The sequence below is a fragment of the Eurosta solidaginis genome, chromosome 2 (genome assembly GCF_040869045.1).
Source record: "Eurosta solidaginis isolate ZX-2024a chromosome 2, ASM4086904v1, whole genome shotgun sequence".
Classification (NCBI taxonomy): Eukaryota; Metazoa; Arthropoda; class Insecta; order Diptera; family Tephritidae; genus Eurosta; species Eurosta solidaginis.
In genome coordinates, this window is record NC_090320.1 from 96,871,554 (window position 1) to 96,883,173 (window position 11,620).

An 11,620-nucleotide genomic window follows, 5' to 3' on the forward strand; every position below is an offset into this window, starting at 1 on the left:
CAAATATCTCATTTAATTTAGTACTATATGTTGCATATATATGCAGTTCATGTTAAAATTAAAATCACCGACTACTATATTATGGTTACTTTTTTCATATTTATCAATTAGGATTTCATTTAGGTATTCAACAAAAGCTGCATTACTAGTGCTCGGCGAGTGGTACAGAACTCCAATCTGCCACTTTTTATCAACCTTCTTCAGTTTTATTACAATGCACCAAACGTTTTCATTTATGTTATCATTATAGCTTACTTTAACATCAATTGTACTATGTACATAAGCCCACAAATCTTGTATACAAATTAGAGTTGGCAAATATCCGTGGACTTGTGATTTTGTCACAGCTACTGAAATATCACAGTACAATTCAGCGACAGCTTACAAGGAATATTCGTGACTGATTGCCCGTGACAGCATTATTTCCAGTTACCAATCACAGACTCATGCGGCAGTTACCCACCGACGTGTGCCGTACGTAAGGACGTTTGTCGTACGAAGCACGTTTGACCGAACTCTCAAGCCCGTAGGAATCAACGTGTGCGTCTGTGTACATGTACATAACATATTTGTGTGTGTATTGTTTTCAGATAAGCACTGTTGCCATTGACCATTTTGCATGTATGCTTATGGAAAGATCAACTTTTTCCAATTTAATTTTTGATATTGTAAAAGGCCGGAATACATATGAAATAAGTATAAATAGATTAAATTTTTATAATCAGCACTTTTACATAATTATTTCGAATTATTTCCACAATTTTTCAAACTTTAATTAGGCGTTTTTGCATAAAATTGCAAACGGTCAAAAATTAGCGCACAAAAGTTTACTAGGCAACTCTGTCTAGTGAGAAAGCGATCAGCTGACACGTTCTTACGGAAAAAATCAAAATTGTTTTGATTTCTACGTTCCGGGCTACGTACGTACGGGCGTTGCACGTCGGTGAGTTTTCGTTTACATTGCACACTCATAAGATAGGTCGTGTCAGCTGACACGTTTTTTCTACGTACGTTCGTGGGTAAGTGCCGCATCAAACATAGGCCCCTATTATGAGCATTTTTCGATCTTCGATCTTCGCTGGCTATCGAACATCGAAAATCGAAGTTGGAATCGGTATTATGACACTTCATCTCTGTCGAAATTTTCGTTGTGTATCGAAACTTCAATCGAACAAGGTTTTGTTGACGACGCCGAACGAATTGAATGAAAATTGTTTAAAATTTAAGTTTTTTGTATTTTCTTTCTACTTTTTTGGTACCCAATAGTAACTTTATACTATTTTTATCAATTTTGTATAGGTCGAAAGTAGTGAGTACAAAACAACAGCTGGAAAGACTGATTTCATTAATGGAGGAAAATCCCGTGATAGCAAAAGGAATTTGCACAAAAGTACAATCTACAAAAAGGTGGGAAGAGATAACAGCGGAGCTTAACTGCCTGGGACCACACGTAAGAGAGACAAAGAAGTGGATGAAGGTAAACTAAGGAACCATAGATGTCCTTTCAGCATAAAAAAAAATGTTTTTTTTTTTGTCGTTTTAGGTGTGGGCTGACATGAAGTCGAAAACGAAAAAGAAAATGTCGGAGAACATGGTGGAATATCGCGCCACTGGTGGTGGGCCAAACAGACTGAATGCATATACGCACGCAGAAGAGGATATAATGGGCTTACTACAGCTTCACACCAGCGTAGATCCACCTGGAGAAGAGCATGGGCTAAATGCAAATGAATATATTTATAGGAATAATAGTTTTATATTTCAATAAAACTGATTGACTACAAAGTTCTTAATATTTGACTTCTGATTTCTTCTGCTTCTGAGTTCATGGTTGCTTCGATTTCGGCGAGTGTGATATCATGGTCGTGCTCCTCATCTGAGAGTTCTTCTACAGAAATGTCTACTTTGTAAAGCATGCAAATATTGTGCAAAGCTGCACACACGTTTATAATTTTTGTTGCTTTTTCTGGTGTGTAGGGAAGGGCTCTTGCCTGCAACAAGCACCTAAACCTATTTTTTAAGACTCCAATTGTTCGCTCTATGATATTTCTACCTTTCGCATGCTGCGTGTTGTAAATACGTTGTGCAGATCCATCTTCAGTATTTCTGAACGGCGTCAGTAAGTATGGCTTTAATGCATATCCAGCATCACCTGCACGGGCAAATTTATGTTTTATAGGAATACATTTAATCTATATGTAAAAAAAACATATACCAAGAAGCCAGGTGTTGCGAGTACCATCTTGATGTTGCTGTTCCAAATGTGATTTCAATGCCGACATACTGAACACCATAGAATCATATGTTGCTCCCGGATATTTTGCATTTATGTACCGTATACTCATGGAATGGTCGCAAACCTTAAAACATATAAAGATAAATATTTAAGCATTTACAACCTGAAATTAATATCACATTGGTATACTTACAATCATGGCATTAATGCTGTAGAATCCTTTTCTGTTGTAGTACAAATGTTGTAGTTCTTTTTTGGGAGCAATAGTTTTAATATGCGTGCCGTCAACACAGCCAATAATCCCTGGAATTCTGCTAATGTTAAAGAAATACAATTTAGCTTGTTGCAGTTCAGCTTCGTCGTAATTGAACTCTATCCATCGTTGACAAAGAGAGTTTTCCAATACATTTAACACCTCTGATAGCACCACAGACACCGTGGGTTATGCCAGTCCGAGTGTATTCTCGTTCCCAATGCTCAATTGGTAGGATCCCTGAGCACAAAATCTGAGAAATGTGGCCAATTTTAGAATGGTTGGTATAGATTTAGCTCTTGAGCATTGCTGCAGAAGATTGTCTGTACTGGACAGCAAGTCCATGAAAGCTTCCTTAGACAGCCTGAAGTTTTTGATAAATCTATAAACAAAACTTTCACTATTACACATTCAATGACTTGTTTAAAACGCTACTTACGCTGCGGAATTCATTTCTAAAGGATTGGAAGCATCCCTCAATAGTTTTCTACTTCTGGCTAATTCCAATATGCTTTCCTCCTCATCTGAAGAATCATCGAACCAAAATTCCGTTGAAGTCATGTTTTTATATGTCAAGGCTTTTTTTTTGTGTTAATTTTTAGGTTTATTTATATTTTCTTTACTTTTTTGCACTTTTGCTTATTTATTATTTTTGTTTCACAGCTGATAGAAGTAAGCTATTGTGAATAATTGAAACGATCGAAATTCACAATTACGCTAGTCTTCATCGAACGCGCGTCATAATACCAAATGAAAATTCGTTCGATGAACTCGTTCGACCACAGTCGAAGATCGAATTTGTCTCATAATAGGGACCATAATTTCAACAAGTTAACAACTTATTTAGAAAGCTACACTTACGTGGTGGAATTCACTTCCAAAGAATTTGAACCATCTTACCCGTCTCCTACTTCTGGCTAGTTCCAGTAAGCTTTCCTCTTCATCTGACGAATCATCAAACCACAATTCCGTTGTAGTCATACTTTTATTTTTAATATTTGCATTTAATAACTAGTTCTGCTTTTGTTTATTTATTCTATTTTATTTGACAGAGTATTGGAAATGTGCTATTGTGAACTTTTGAATTTATCGAAATTCACAATAATGCTTGCCTTCATCGAACGCGCGTCGTAATACCGAATGAAAATTCGTTCGATCAGCTCTTTCGACCACAGTCGAAGATCGAATTTGTCTCATAATAGGGGCCATAGCTACCATCACAGGAACAAATCGCTTCTATGATATGAACCAATACAATGAGCAAGTTACTTAAGCTGCGACTTAATAACAGTAGATGTCCCAAAAATTACGCAGAGTTTATTATTCGCAACACAATCCGCAAAGAAAAATATAAAATTGTTTCCTGTTGGCGGTATTTGTTTTCTTTCAGTCACAGTCACGGTTGTTGTTGTTGTTGTTGTAGTAGTACTAGTACGAAGACTTTGGGGAGTGTTATCGATGTGATGGTCCTTTGCCGGATACAGATCCGGTACGCTCCGGTACCACAGCAATATTAAGGCTATAGCCCGACCATCTCGGGAACGATTTATGTGGCCACATTAAACCTTCAAGCCATCCCCTCCCTCCCCAACCTCAAGATCCAAGAGGAGCTTAGGGTCGCCAGAGCCTCGTCTGTTAGTGAAACAGGATTCGCCGCGGATAGGTGAGGTTGACAATTGAGTTTGGAGAAGCTATATATTGCGCTGGCAACCTGAAGGGTTGCGCTACACAGCTCCTTGAATCTGGTATTTTAGTCGCCTCTTACGACAGGCATACCTACCGCGGGTATATTCTGACCCCCTAACCCGCTGGGGGGTTGTTGTTGTTGTTGTTGTAGCAATGCTCGCCCCACCTAATAGCCGCGACCGATCACAAATTGTCATCAATATCCTCTAACGGGAGTCCAAGGAAACTTGCCGTTTCAACAGGGGTGGACCATAAGGAAAGGGGTATTAGAGGCGTTGGTTCCACATTACAATTGAAGAGATGGTTGGTGTCATGTGGGGACACATTGCAAGCGGGGCATACATTTTGTATGTCGGGGTTGATTCTGGATAGGTAAGAGTTTAACCTGTTACAGTATCCAGAACGAAGTTGAGCAAGAGTGACACGCGTTTCCCTGGGGAGTATGCGTTCCTCTTCCGCAAGTTTTGGATAATTTTCGTTAAGCACTGGATTCACCGGGCAATTCCCGGCATAAAGGTCCGACGCCTGTTTTTGGAGTTCACCAAGGACCTGCTTGTGTTTTTTCACGCTGGGGGGTCACAGTCACGGTTAAAAGCCGCTTTTGCTGAGAGGTCACAATCACAGATAACATTGTTCCTCAAAAATCACGGGATCGGCCAACATTAATACAAATTAGAGTTGGCAAATATCCGTCTACCTGTGGTTTTGTCACAGCTACTGAAATATCACAGTACATTGCAGCGACAGCTTACAAGGAATATTCGTGACTGATTGCCTGTGACAACATTATTTCCCATTACCAATCACAGACTCAAACATGGCTCTCATCACAGGAGCAAATCGCTTTCATGTTATCTACGATGTTATGGACCAATACAATGAGCAAGTTACTTAAGCTGCGACGGAATAACAGTAGATATCCCAAAAAATTACGCAGAGTATATTGTTGCAACACAATTCGCAGGGAAAAATATAAAACTGATTCCTGTTGGCGGCATTTGCTTTCTTTTTTTCACTCACAGTAAAGGCCGCGGTACAATTATATTTTTCATATAGATGCTTTTATGCATTCCAATAACATCGTCACAATCAACCAAGATCTTGCGTTTGTAACTATGAAAGAACTTCAGACTTGGCAATTGAAGTTTATTATGCCTTGCCCATTCACAAACAAAATTTTTTGCTAACATATTTTGTGTCGTATTCGATTGTTATATTGCAGTTTTTAATTGTGAAAAATGTTAGAAAATTTACCAAGCAGTGGGAAAAATAATTTCACTTGCAAAGTGTGCCAACACCCTTAGCTAAAGCAAATGTCAAATTCTTCTTATGATTTGCTTGGAGCAAAATTGGGGAGTTGGCTACTTTTCAATGTCAGATGGCCCCGGTGTCGTTCATTCTACCATTCTCCATAAAGATACGTGCAATCTACTCATAATGCATAAGGTTGTGTTAAACTCATCTATATGAAAAACTGCTTTTGTGTCGGAGCTATAACGGTTAAAAGCCGCTGTGACTGAAAGGCCCCAGTCACAGATAACATTGTTCCTCAAATATCACGGGATCGGCCAACATTAATGCAAATACTACCCAGCAAAATATTTGGCGGATTATCAATAACTTCCCACTAGAGGTGGAAAACTATCAATAGTTTGGATGTTCGAAATACGTCGATAGTATCGAAGGGCACTATCGATACTATCGAGCAATTTGCGAAACACAGACGTAAAGGCACGCGCACATTACGCTGCGCGACATGTAGCGGCAGCGGCGCCTCACAGTACGACAAATTTGGCAATTCACATTAAGCGGCAATCGAGCGACAAATTGGGGCAAAAGTTTGAGTTTATTTTTGTTTGCAAAATGGATGACACTCGCAAGTATACCGTCGAAGCAGAAACATCGTTTTTTGTAGTGATTTTACCAAGCAATGTATAACGTATAATTTGTGAAAACATACATATAATTCCACAAAGGACAAAAAGTGCAAGTAACGGGATTGAAATACCCTAATTATATATTAATGACACAAAAATATAATTTACGAAGAATACAAATCTTGGAAAAGCACATGACAACAAGCCATATATTTAACAATTAAAAGGAAAAAATTTGTGCTACGGGATTTTATGTTGCGATATGTGTTAGCTGCTTGGGCACGTCTAAATGTTGCTAGTATATTACCCTTATTCGTTTGTTAACCTGGCGATTTAAAGGGCAATTTAAGGTCCTCTTGCCATCTTTGGAATTGAAAGATTCAATTCCCAAAACCCAAAAAAAAAAAAAACAAAATAGACGACACAGTTTTTGAAGCTGTAATTATTTCGTTTTTGTGCGAGGAAGAGGAAAGGAAAAGAAAAAGACCGCGGTTATGGTTGCACGACATCTCATCCTCAAGATATGAGGAAGGAGAGTTCCACACTCTTTTGCCAAGATGAAAAAAAGATGGTGCAAAATTCTACACTTACTTTCGCATGACGGAAGAAAGACTAATGGTAACGTTGAGGTAAGTTATGCTTGGAATTTTTCCTGGTGATTTTCATGTGGCTGTTGTCATGTTGTTGTGCACTGAAAAAAAAATTGTGTACAAAGGGATTTTGCACGGATTTATTTTTGATCCCACTCCATTGGTGGACCGGCTAGGGTGATTTTTTAGAAGCGAGGCTAAAGGAAGCCAACGCAAAAAGGTGTTCAGCGCAAAAATACTACCCTGCAAAAATGGTTGGATGATGTGGTCCACTTGTGTCATACTGGAGTACTTAGCATTATAATCCACTGTAATTCAGCAATGAACCAACTCATGTTTCTACACGAACATATTATAAGCCCATCATTGATCGTTTTTAACGATTGTAATCACTACACGATGTTTATTCATGTGGGTACTCCATGGATTACTCTGATGTCATGCTCAGCTGGAGTATATGGTCCAGTCCTAGGGTATGGATCGCACCCCCGTTTCGGAAGGACCCGGGGTAATCTTTCGGTTTTTCGTTAACATTTATTGAACAAGTTAAAAGTTTTATTTATCACCTTCGGATTATTAATACTGATGTCAAGACGCGTCGTTTGACACCTTTTTCGATAATTTTGGAGGCGTATTAGCAGTCGACCCCTCAACTAGACTTTTACCTTATTTACCTCTCGGGATCGTTTTCTGTTTTTTATATATCTTTCGACAGAAATCACCGCTACAAACGGCTTGTAGATAATATATTTCCAGTTAATCCGAAGGATAGTCTTGTTAAGTCAAACATGAAGAAGTTAACATTTTACTAGCTCAGCTCGTCAGATAAGCTTGACAGAATCGGAGAATATCTATGTCAAAAGGCAAGAAAGGATATCTACCGAAAACGTTACAGTTGGGTAACACAATGAAATATTTGGGTAATGTTTTATAAACGCCGCAATACCAAATGTGTATGAAAAATAACGCCGGGAATATTGAAAATGGGGGCCCGATTCATAGTTTTTCTTTGAACAGAAAACCATGTCTTGTAAAACGTTACCAATATTTTAATAAATTTACAACAGCGCCAACAAATACGCAAATACACTGCAAATTTTTAAATCTTCCTAAAAGCTAACAATATAAACTGTCAAGTAAACTCGAAAAGTTTCGATAGATTTTTTCCTAAATTATGACAGTGCTGGACATTTTCAGTGGGATATTAGTTCAGGTACCTACAATTTGGGCGAACTCGCACCCAGCCTGAATGCTTTTATATTCAATAATCGAATGTACCTAAATTAAAATTTTTTCTTGTCATACTTATGCTGCTACAATTACGAAATTTTTTTATGCTTTCTTGTTTTGATTAATAAGGTTTGGTTAATAAGGCCGTATCTGAATATGTCTTTGATTCCAAACTAGAAAAGCGGACGAAACTTTATCGGAAAAGCAAATTACAATAACAATAACTCATATGCGAAGACGAGACCAACATTACACACAAATAAATGAGCGAAACATGTTTTTGTTCATTTTGATAACTTTATTTTTCGTGAAGTTTCTTCACAATAAAACAAAACAAAAGAAAATAATGAGTGAAAATTATGGATTCCTTGTTGGCTTAAATGACTTCCCCAGGACTTTGATTTTCGTTTTGTATTTATGCACAAATTTTTCCAAAAAAAAAAAATAAATTTTTGGTTGTTAAAATGGCACAAAAACCTAACGAAATACAAACTGGCTGATTTGTTTTTAACAAACTATATTGTATTTTTCTTGTATTTTCTTTGTTTCAATATACATAGTTTACACACTTACACCAGTACTGAAGCCGTATTAGGGGGGAGCACGATAAAAAATTTAGAAAAAAATACAAGAAAAATACACGAAAAGGAAGTAGTGTCATATAGGCATGAAATATTTTTCAAATTTAAATCATGCCCTATATTTAACATTTTATGTGTTGCGTTGTGGGACTAAATAGCCGCCTGGTGCAACAACATAACATACTTGGGGGTCTTCTTGAACATGTACTCGTGGATCCTCTTCAATATATTCACTGTAAGGATCTACGAGGTGTTCAATATAACGTTCTTCAACTTGTTGAATATGTACATCTGCCGAGTTTCGCGAACGATCATCGTAGACCTGCTGAGTATTCCTTGAGCTCCTTTCTAAATGTTCCTCTTCCACTTCTGATACAATTGAAAAAACTTTATTCTTTGCCTTCAATTGCAAGTCCAAGGGTAAAACTGAAACGGAGTCTGCCATAGCCTTGAAGAAGGAATGTATTGGACTTCCAGTTGCTGTTGATTGCGGTACTTCTGTTTGCCGACTGGTTAAAAAATTTTGTAAAACACTAGTTACTGAAGGTTGCGACTGATGAGTTCTTTTCTTGGCACTAGGAGTTGATGTTCTTGTTGTCGATGAAGAAGTTCGGGGTAGGCTTATAGTATCGTCATATTGCAAAGACTCATCATTAAAGCTCTCATAAGCCGATTCGGACCTTTGGAAATTTGTTTTAGTTTGCCGTTCCTGTATATAAGGGCGGAGAAATTCCACCTGACGCTCATACTTCCACCTTTTACAGGCGTACGCACCATCTCCACTTCTGGTTTTTCGTTTTTTAATATTTCTCGAATAGCTATCCCTTAGAGATTTCCACTTTTCTTTACATAAAGTTTCTAGAAATAAAAAAAAAAACAATACTCATATTATATCTTTGTTTTTTTTTTTTCAGATTTCTTGCAACAGGCGATTCATTCAAGACAATTGCGGCTTCTAAAAAATGGAACTATACTAACTGCATAGGAGCACTAGATGGAAAACATGTGGAGATTTTCGCTCCCCCAAAAACGGGCTCCCTCTTCTTCAATTATAAGAAGTTTTTTTCTGTTGTTCTGCTCGGCCTAGTAGACGCAGACTACAAATTCATTTATGTCAATGTAGGCGATTTGGGGAAAAATAGCGACGCTGGTATATTTTCGCGTTCAGATTTGGCTAGGCGACTGGAAAATAACAGTTTGAATATACCAGGCACAAAAAAATTGCCAGGAACTAACATTGAAATACCACACGTTATAGTTGGTGACGAAGCTTTCCCTTTGAAACCCTATCTTATGCGACCTTATCCTGGCTCACAACTAACCGATATGAAGAGAAAGGTCTATAATTATAGGCACAGCAGAGTCCGAAGGGTTTCCGAGAATGCGTTCGGAATTTTATCTCAGAAATTTCGAGTGTACTATCGAAAAATATGCCTCAGCCCAGAACACGTAGATAATGTCATCCTGGCCACTTGTGCTCTGCACAATTTTTTAAGTGATGATTCAGTACAGACTGAATACGAAGATTGTGGCGAACTTTGTTTGAGAGATCTTCCCCGTATAGGAGGTAATTTTGTAAATAACGCCATACAGGTACGGGATAAACTTAAGGACTACTTCAGTTCACCTCAAGGAACCGTGTCATGGCAGAATGATATTGCACTACAAGGAACTCGTCGAAGTTAAATTATATAATTTATTTAATAAATTCAAATACATTACTAATGTAAACAACTAATCTAAATTTAACCATATAAAATCGTTCTATCTCGGCAGCTGTTTCAGAAACGCCCTATCTCAGGATTTTATGCATAACGTCAAAATGTATTGAATTTGAGGTCAGATAAGGCGTTTTTAAACAAAATCTGAAATATGGATTTCTTCAAATGTTTTCTGAGATAGGCCGCTTCCGAAACAACTGCCGAAATAAGGTGATTTTCCACACTGCAGTCGCAATGAAGTACAATATTTTTTATGCCACAAATTGGCCAAACGGCTTGATATATTTAATAAATTCAAATACAATATTAAAGTAAAAAACTTTATATCCATATTTAATTATATAAAATCATATAATATTTTTTATGCCACAAATTGGCCAAACGGCTTGATATATTTAATAAATTCAAATACTATATTAAAGTAAAAACTTTATATCCATATTTAATTATATAATATTATATAATATCTTGTATGCCACAAATTGGCCAAACGGCTTGATATATTTAATAAATTCAATACAATAATAAAAGTAAAAAACTTTATATCCATATTTAATTATATAATATTATATAATATTTTTTATGCCACAAATTGGCCAAACGGCTTGATATATTTAATAAATTCAAATACAATATTAAAGTAAAAAACTTTATATCCATATTTAATTATATAAAATCATATAATATTTTTTATGCCACAAATTGGCCAAACGGCTTGACATATTTAATAAATTCAAATACAATATTAAAGTAAAAAAACTTTATATCCATATTTAATTATATAATATTATATAATATCTTTTATGCCACAAATTGGCCAAACGGCTTGATATATTTAATAAATTCAAATACAATATTAAAGTAAAAAACTTTATATCCATATTTAATTATATAATATTATATAATATTTTTTATGCCACAAATTGGCCAAACGGCTTGATATATTTAATAAATTCAAATACAATATTAAAGTAAAAAACTTTATATCCATATTTAATTATATAATATTATACAATAGCTTTTGCGCTACAACGACTTGACCGAATTTAGCGAAATTTGGAACGTGGTTTGTAGCCTAAAAAATTTGAGATATTAGTCAAAATATGGCCAGGGATTTCGGATGTTTTCGAGCTGGAGTTGTTGCAGCATTTTTACTTTTCACGACAAAGCATCACGTTCCTCGACAAAGTTGAGCAGCTGTTTTAACAAACTATTAATTCACAAGCAAATCACGCTACATAAAAACTCCACAAACAGGCGTCGTACCTCTATGCCAGGAATTGCCCGGCCAATCCAGTACTCAAAGAGCAATACCCTAAACGAGCGAAAGAGGAACGCACACTCCCTAGGGAAGCGCGAGTCACTCTAGCCCAACTTCGATCTGGATACTGTAACAGGTTAACCTATACCTATCCAGAATCAACCCCGACATACTAAATGTATGCC

General features: G+C 36.7%; 1 long non-coding RNA gene across 1 annotated transcript; it reads left to right on the forward strand.

The window, feature by feature from the left end:
* The first annotated feature begins 763 nt into the window (after nucleotides 1-763).
* Nucleotides 764-1,705, forward strand: LOC137240094 (uncharacterized). The gene is made up of 3 exons (XR_010949600.1): nucleotides 764-943; nucleotides 1,300-1,477; nucleotides 1,544-1,705. It is a non-coding gene; the product is annotated as an uncharacterized lncRNA (long non-coding RNA).
* Nucleotides 1,706-11,620: the final 9,915 nt, after the last annotated feature.